The sequence below is a fragment of the Apus apus genome, chromosome 6, assembly GCF_020740795.1.
Source record: "Apus apus isolate bApuApu2 chromosome 6, bApuApu2.pri.cur, whole genome shotgun sequence".
NCBI lineage: Eukaryota > Metazoa > Chordata > Aves > Apodiformes > Apodidae > Apus > Apus apus.
In genome coordinates, this window is record NC_067287.1 from 9,302,192 (window position 1) to 9,307,878 (window position 5,687).

Below are 5,687 nucleotides of genomic sequence, written 5' to 3' on the forward strand. Positions count from 1 at the left end.
TTCATACTGAAACAGGAAAGAGAAGTATAACTACTTGCCATACTGAAAGCAGTAAAATAAATGGAGAGAGGAGAAATCCAGGTTCAAAGTACTGGCATTTTGCTTTGGCTTTCTAGATAGCAAAATCTAGATGTGGATTTAAGGAGTGTGTGTTTTATGTGGCTCAGGAAACACTGTCACCATTACACAAGTTAGTTGGGAGTATTGTAAGTACAAAAGTCTGCTAAAATACCTTTATTAAAGGTATATATAAAGTTGAGAAGATAATGTCATCCAATTTTTTTCTTATTTTAACATTGCTTCAGAATGATTTACAACCCTTTAGCAGGAAATGCAAAAGCCGTTCCACTAACTTTTGCTCAGATTTTTACCTTAATTTTCCATCAGGAAGCCCTGTGCTCTTTCCTGTGGTCACTCAAAAGGCTGGATGAGGACCACAGCACCCTGCAGACATCAAACCCATCTGCCCCATCCTCTCCCCACAGCCTCCTTCACAGTTCTCACCTGCATTTCATGTTCCCCAGTTTCCCCTGGTGCCGCATGCATTTCCCCTCTCCCATTTCTGACCCTGAGCACATTCCCGCAGCCCCCCATCCCAGGAGCACCAGCCACTCCTGCAGTTTTCCATGAACCCCCCACTTCCAACGCCCACACAAATCCCAACCACTGACTTCCCTGTTCACTGCTCAGGGCCTCTTTCATCAATGGGTTTGCAGGAATACAACCGGTAAGAATTTTAGTTAATTGGTACTAATTACAGTTAACTGTAATTAGGGGCACATTCACAGGGGGAAGGTAGGGCTGAAGGAGGAACTCTGTACACACACTTAGCTGAGCAGGGTTAATAAGAGTATCAGTCTAGTTCCTGAGCTCACAAGAGGTAAATAGAAGCCATTTTTCATGTTTTACTCTGCAGAGTGGTTTTACCACGGCCCGATTTCCAAGTGAGGTAAATGAGTCATAGAAAAAGCAAGTAGCTTGACCAAGGCTTTGCAGTAAGACATTGGCAGCATAGAGCCCTGGAGTAAGCTACTTTCCAGCCCACTTGAGCCTCAGGAGAACAAAACCTTGAATTATTATGATTATGATTATTATTACTACTACCACTACTGCTGCTGCTGCTGTGTAATAGCTACCCTCATCTCCAGCAACAGACATTTTAGGCTAAGCTGTGGTACAGCTGCATAATTGAATTTTAATTAATCAATCCCTAATCCCTGATTAGGGGAACACAGCAAGAAGAAAATATCTGAGAGAAAATGAATTCTGTCAGAAACAAAAATATTGTTGGTGAGGCGCACGTCCTGCACTAATTTACAATTGATAAGATTTAGAAAGCAGTGGAAAAATATTAAAAAGTCTATTAGGAGACACTTAGGTGAATATTGTGTTCCAGCCTTTGAAATCCAAGCTGTGCTTTAAGATTGTAACTATCTTTTTGCTCCAGATTGAAAGAAAATTGAAAGGCAGGACTATTAAGCAAGGATAAAGGCTGAGTCATAAGCAAATGTCATGTTATAGATTTACCTACCAACAAGAAGCCAGTGGGGTTCAGGTCAGAGGTTAATGAAAGACATCCAAAGGCCACTCAGTGATTATGTGAGAGCATGAGTTTAATAGGGCACGGGGACGACAGACACCGACAGAAGATTTATACCAGAGGTGATGACACTGCTACGAATACTGCTGATAAAAAGAGCCCCAATATTGGACTGAACAGAATGATGAATGGCACACATGTCTACTCACACTTCTCATTATAAGCTCCTTCACTCACGGTGGCACTTAGTGGCGTTTATTTACTGTGGTTTGATGGTACTGAGCAGAAGCACAGTATATCTAATACTTGAAATGTAGACTTGCCATATAAAAATGAAACAAGAGATAAGATTAGACCATTGAATAATCGCCCAGCTTTCCTGCAGAGATTATATTCACTAGTGCTAACATTATTTTTTCCCTAATGTTCCAGTGTACGAATAGCTCAAGTGAATTAATTTTCTAAGGCAGAAGGTCAAAGGAAAATAACTGATAAGCGTTGTGCCTGCTATAGAATATCACTTTACAATATTCTTGCCTTCTCATTTGTCAGATAGAGAATAAGAGATAATATAATAAAGGTATATAAACATATTTTTCACCACACCATATTCAGTTTCAGTTGTCCCGAGTGCTATTTTTCCTTGTGGGTTATTGGTAGGAAGAAGATCAGAGAAGTCAGCCAAAAATGTCACAGAAAAAAAACAACAAAACAAAAAACCTTAAGACCAAAACCAAGGAAAACTGAGACCTGATGAATAACATGCACTGCACCAAGAAACTCCTTTCCAGACTGTTATAAATTTATCAAACCACTGGAGTGTGAATTCTATGAATAAGTCTTATCATCTTTCAGGCAGCAGGCACAATAAAAATTAGAACTACAGAAAACTGTGGGTATTACAAAAGGTTATTTCTATCAATTCATATGTATCTGTTGATGGGAATGTCACAGAAGTAAGTTCTGTATGTCTTCCCACTCGTACCCTCAACCAGGGATGGAGCAGTACTGCATGACGTCAGATTCAACATTTAGTTGGATGTGGAGCAACACCAATAAATCCCTACTCAACCAAGAGATGTTGTAAATAGTGTAAGTAATTTTAAGAGGTGGAGAGAGGTAACATCATGAGCACAGACTATCATCATTCTCCAAGATGGTTCATTAAGTTACCTTGCGTGGGCTGCCAGTATTACTACTACTTCCAAATACAATACATCTGTGTTTTATACCATATCCATCCTGTGCTACCTGAGTGTCTTCCATTTAATAGAAAAGGGAGGCAGCCACAGAAATGCACTGTTATTATTATTTCTGTCATTATTGTTTATTCTGGTCCATATTGCAAGCAGCAGTTTCACAGAGGTTGCTTGAGTAAGAAATGGCTTATTACAAGTAGAGAGATTCACAGCCTGGTCCTGGAAATGTGGCAGTGGCTTCTAGATGTCACAGTTATGCTATGTCTTGCACTCACAGGTACTGAATAGATGCTGCCTCTCCCAAAGATCTTGCAGCCCCAGAGACCTTATCTCCAGGAGGTGAAGGCGGGGGTCTGCACGGCTGCACACAAGGTAGGGCATCATGTAGAGAGTAAGGGATGTGTTTGCTGGAGCATTGTGTGTTTCTCTAATAATGTTGTGTTATCTATTCCATCTTCAAAGAAGCACACATGAAAACCCTTAGCTGATTGCTCAGGGCCTAGTTTTCAAGAACCAATTTCTTGAAAGAAAGCCAGTGCATCCAAGTTACAGCCACTTGCTGCTTCTAAGGACCAAAACATAAGCATTCAGAGTGGGAGGTGGTATTTCCAATGAACTTTGGAACACTCCTTCCCTGCAGAAGAAATACATGATAAACAGGAGAAACCCCCACTTGCATTTCAGAAATAAATATTTCCTGGGTCACCTTGAAAATCACATCTTGCTATCTAATGTCTGAAGGGCATCGGAAGGCCCTGTTGATCCCTCAGGATAAGGGACTTCTGATTGACTCCAGAAAACCAGAAGTATGTCAGGCAAATGTTGCTTAAGTGTCCTGCCTAGTTAATAGAGAGAAGGATTACCCCACCTATGCTTCTGCTTGACTAGGAGGACTAAAAAAAAATGTAAAGGTACCTCCCCATCTCTGTGCAGCACAGGAGATGTGTTGTGTAAGCCAAAGAGGAACATCCGTGGTGCCAGCTTTGTACCAGGCTTCTGTAACGTGGTAAAGTCCAACCTGAGTGGAAGACAAGCCTTTTGTTACCATTCCAGATACTTCACCAATTCATACCCTGACTGAAAGTCCCAAACTAGCCATTTTTCGCACAGTCATCTCTTCCATCTACACCCTGAGCAGATGGATGTATATACACTTTATTCAGAAGGCCTCACCCAATGTTTTTCAAGTATTGCAGAAGAATTTACCAAAAATACATGTAGCCAACATGTATTTTCCCAAGGGCAGGGTACTCACTAATATTCAAGATCTTGGTACCCACTTTCCCTTTTGGAAAAAATAATGTAATCAGTTTTATCTGACAAGGCTTTATGCTGGGCTAATCACTAAAATTAAAAAAAATAGATCAAGGCCACATCTGCATTAAGAAACAATGGGGGAGGAACCCTCAGATAAAGGAAAACCTATGAAAAGGCAGGAGGCAGAATGGTTTTTCTTTAAAGCCCTGTAGTCATCAGTGACACACTGTCATTCAGCATGTTTTATTGTCCACTTGAGTCAAATGAATAGAACAGTCTAATGGAAGTCACAGTGTTTCTGGACAGAGCATATTTGTTACCAAGGCAGACAATAAAATGTTAGTAAAGCACCTGAAACGTCTCTATGTGAAATGAGAATGAGATTTCTCATTTAGGAATAGGAAAAATAAAACCTGAACGACACTCCTTATTTATTATGCAGCAAAAGAGAAAGCCAGGGCAAACCAAAGTCTGCTCATAGAGCAAATAGAAAATGTATCACTTTTCTAGCATGGCCACAAGAGACCAAGTTTCATCTGAAGATATAAAATGTAAGATCATTGCTGGTTATGAAGGTAAGATCACTTTCTCTGAAGCAGCAGAACTTCACTGATGACAAAACGTTATTCATTTTGGCCCATGTTCTGGTTCCAAGCACATCGAACTGCTTGTAAAGTCTGTAATAATATATAGCTAAAACTTCATAACTAGAATAAAACATGATCTTCATGCTGCTACACCACAACTGCTGGAAAACATTGAGCTAAGAGTCAAGAAATTGTATAAGGAGATTACTCTCAAAAAGACTTGTACATGAAATTATGGTATTTTTTATGATACATTTGGTAACTGACACATGGCTTTGAATTTATTTGAAATGGAAGATTCTCATATGACTCTCAGGAAGCACATTTGAGGAAATGACAGTGAACTGCAGAGAAGCTGGTGCCTTTTCACAAACTAAATACATTATCTGGAATTCCAACATCCACCCTGGAGCTCCAAACTCAAAACAAACTAATGATCATATATTCTAATCCGCTGGATTTAGATCAGATCTCTATAAGAACTGATTATGCATATGCAGATAAATGTGCATATCTGTATTGGTAATATTTTTTACTTTAACACTGTCTATGAATTTAATTTAGTTCTTGGAAAAAGCTTTCTTCTGAGAAAAAAAAGAAGTATTGTGACAACAGCCATAAATCCACAGCACAAAGTTTGCTAGGCAAGTAGCATGGGGCACAAACTGTACATTTTTTTTTTGTATGAAAGTATTTGGGTTCACTATGAGTACCTGTGTTTATCTTTATGCAACTCCTGGCCTGCTCAGAGTACTTCAATTCCTGAGTAATGGAAATACCATCAGAAGCCTGAATCTCATAATATTTTCTCATAAATGAATCACTGGAGCAAAAAGAAAAATAAAAAAAATACAAAAAACCACTAGGAACAATCCAAACACAAACACAATACTGAGATTTTATTTGTCTCTGCAATGTGAAGGCCAAATTCTTTACCTCATCAGCAGAAATTCAGGTCCAAAACGTGTAGCCAGGAGTAAAGGGATAAGACAAAATCCAGGAGCTGGCTTAGGCTGGTTGTAGTTCACTCACCCACATCAGCAATGCAGCTGGGTACATACTTTTTAGTGAAGTCCCATGTACTTTGGTTCAACTTGTGTGTTG

At 39.5% G+C, this 5,687-nt stretch overlaps 1 long non-coding RNA gene across 1 annotated transcript; it reads right to left on the bottom strand.

Annotated features, from left to right (window-relative positions):
* Positions 1-1,679: 1,679 nt before the first annotated feature.
* On the bottom strand, positions 1,680-5,687 carry LOC127386673 (uncharacterized). The gene is made up of 3 exons (XR_007889953.1): positions 5,520-5,687; positions 3,655-3,757; positions 1,680-1,858 (listed from the first exon to the last, which is right to left on the bottom strand). It is a non-coding gene; the product is annotated as an uncharacterized LOC127386673 (long non-coding RNA).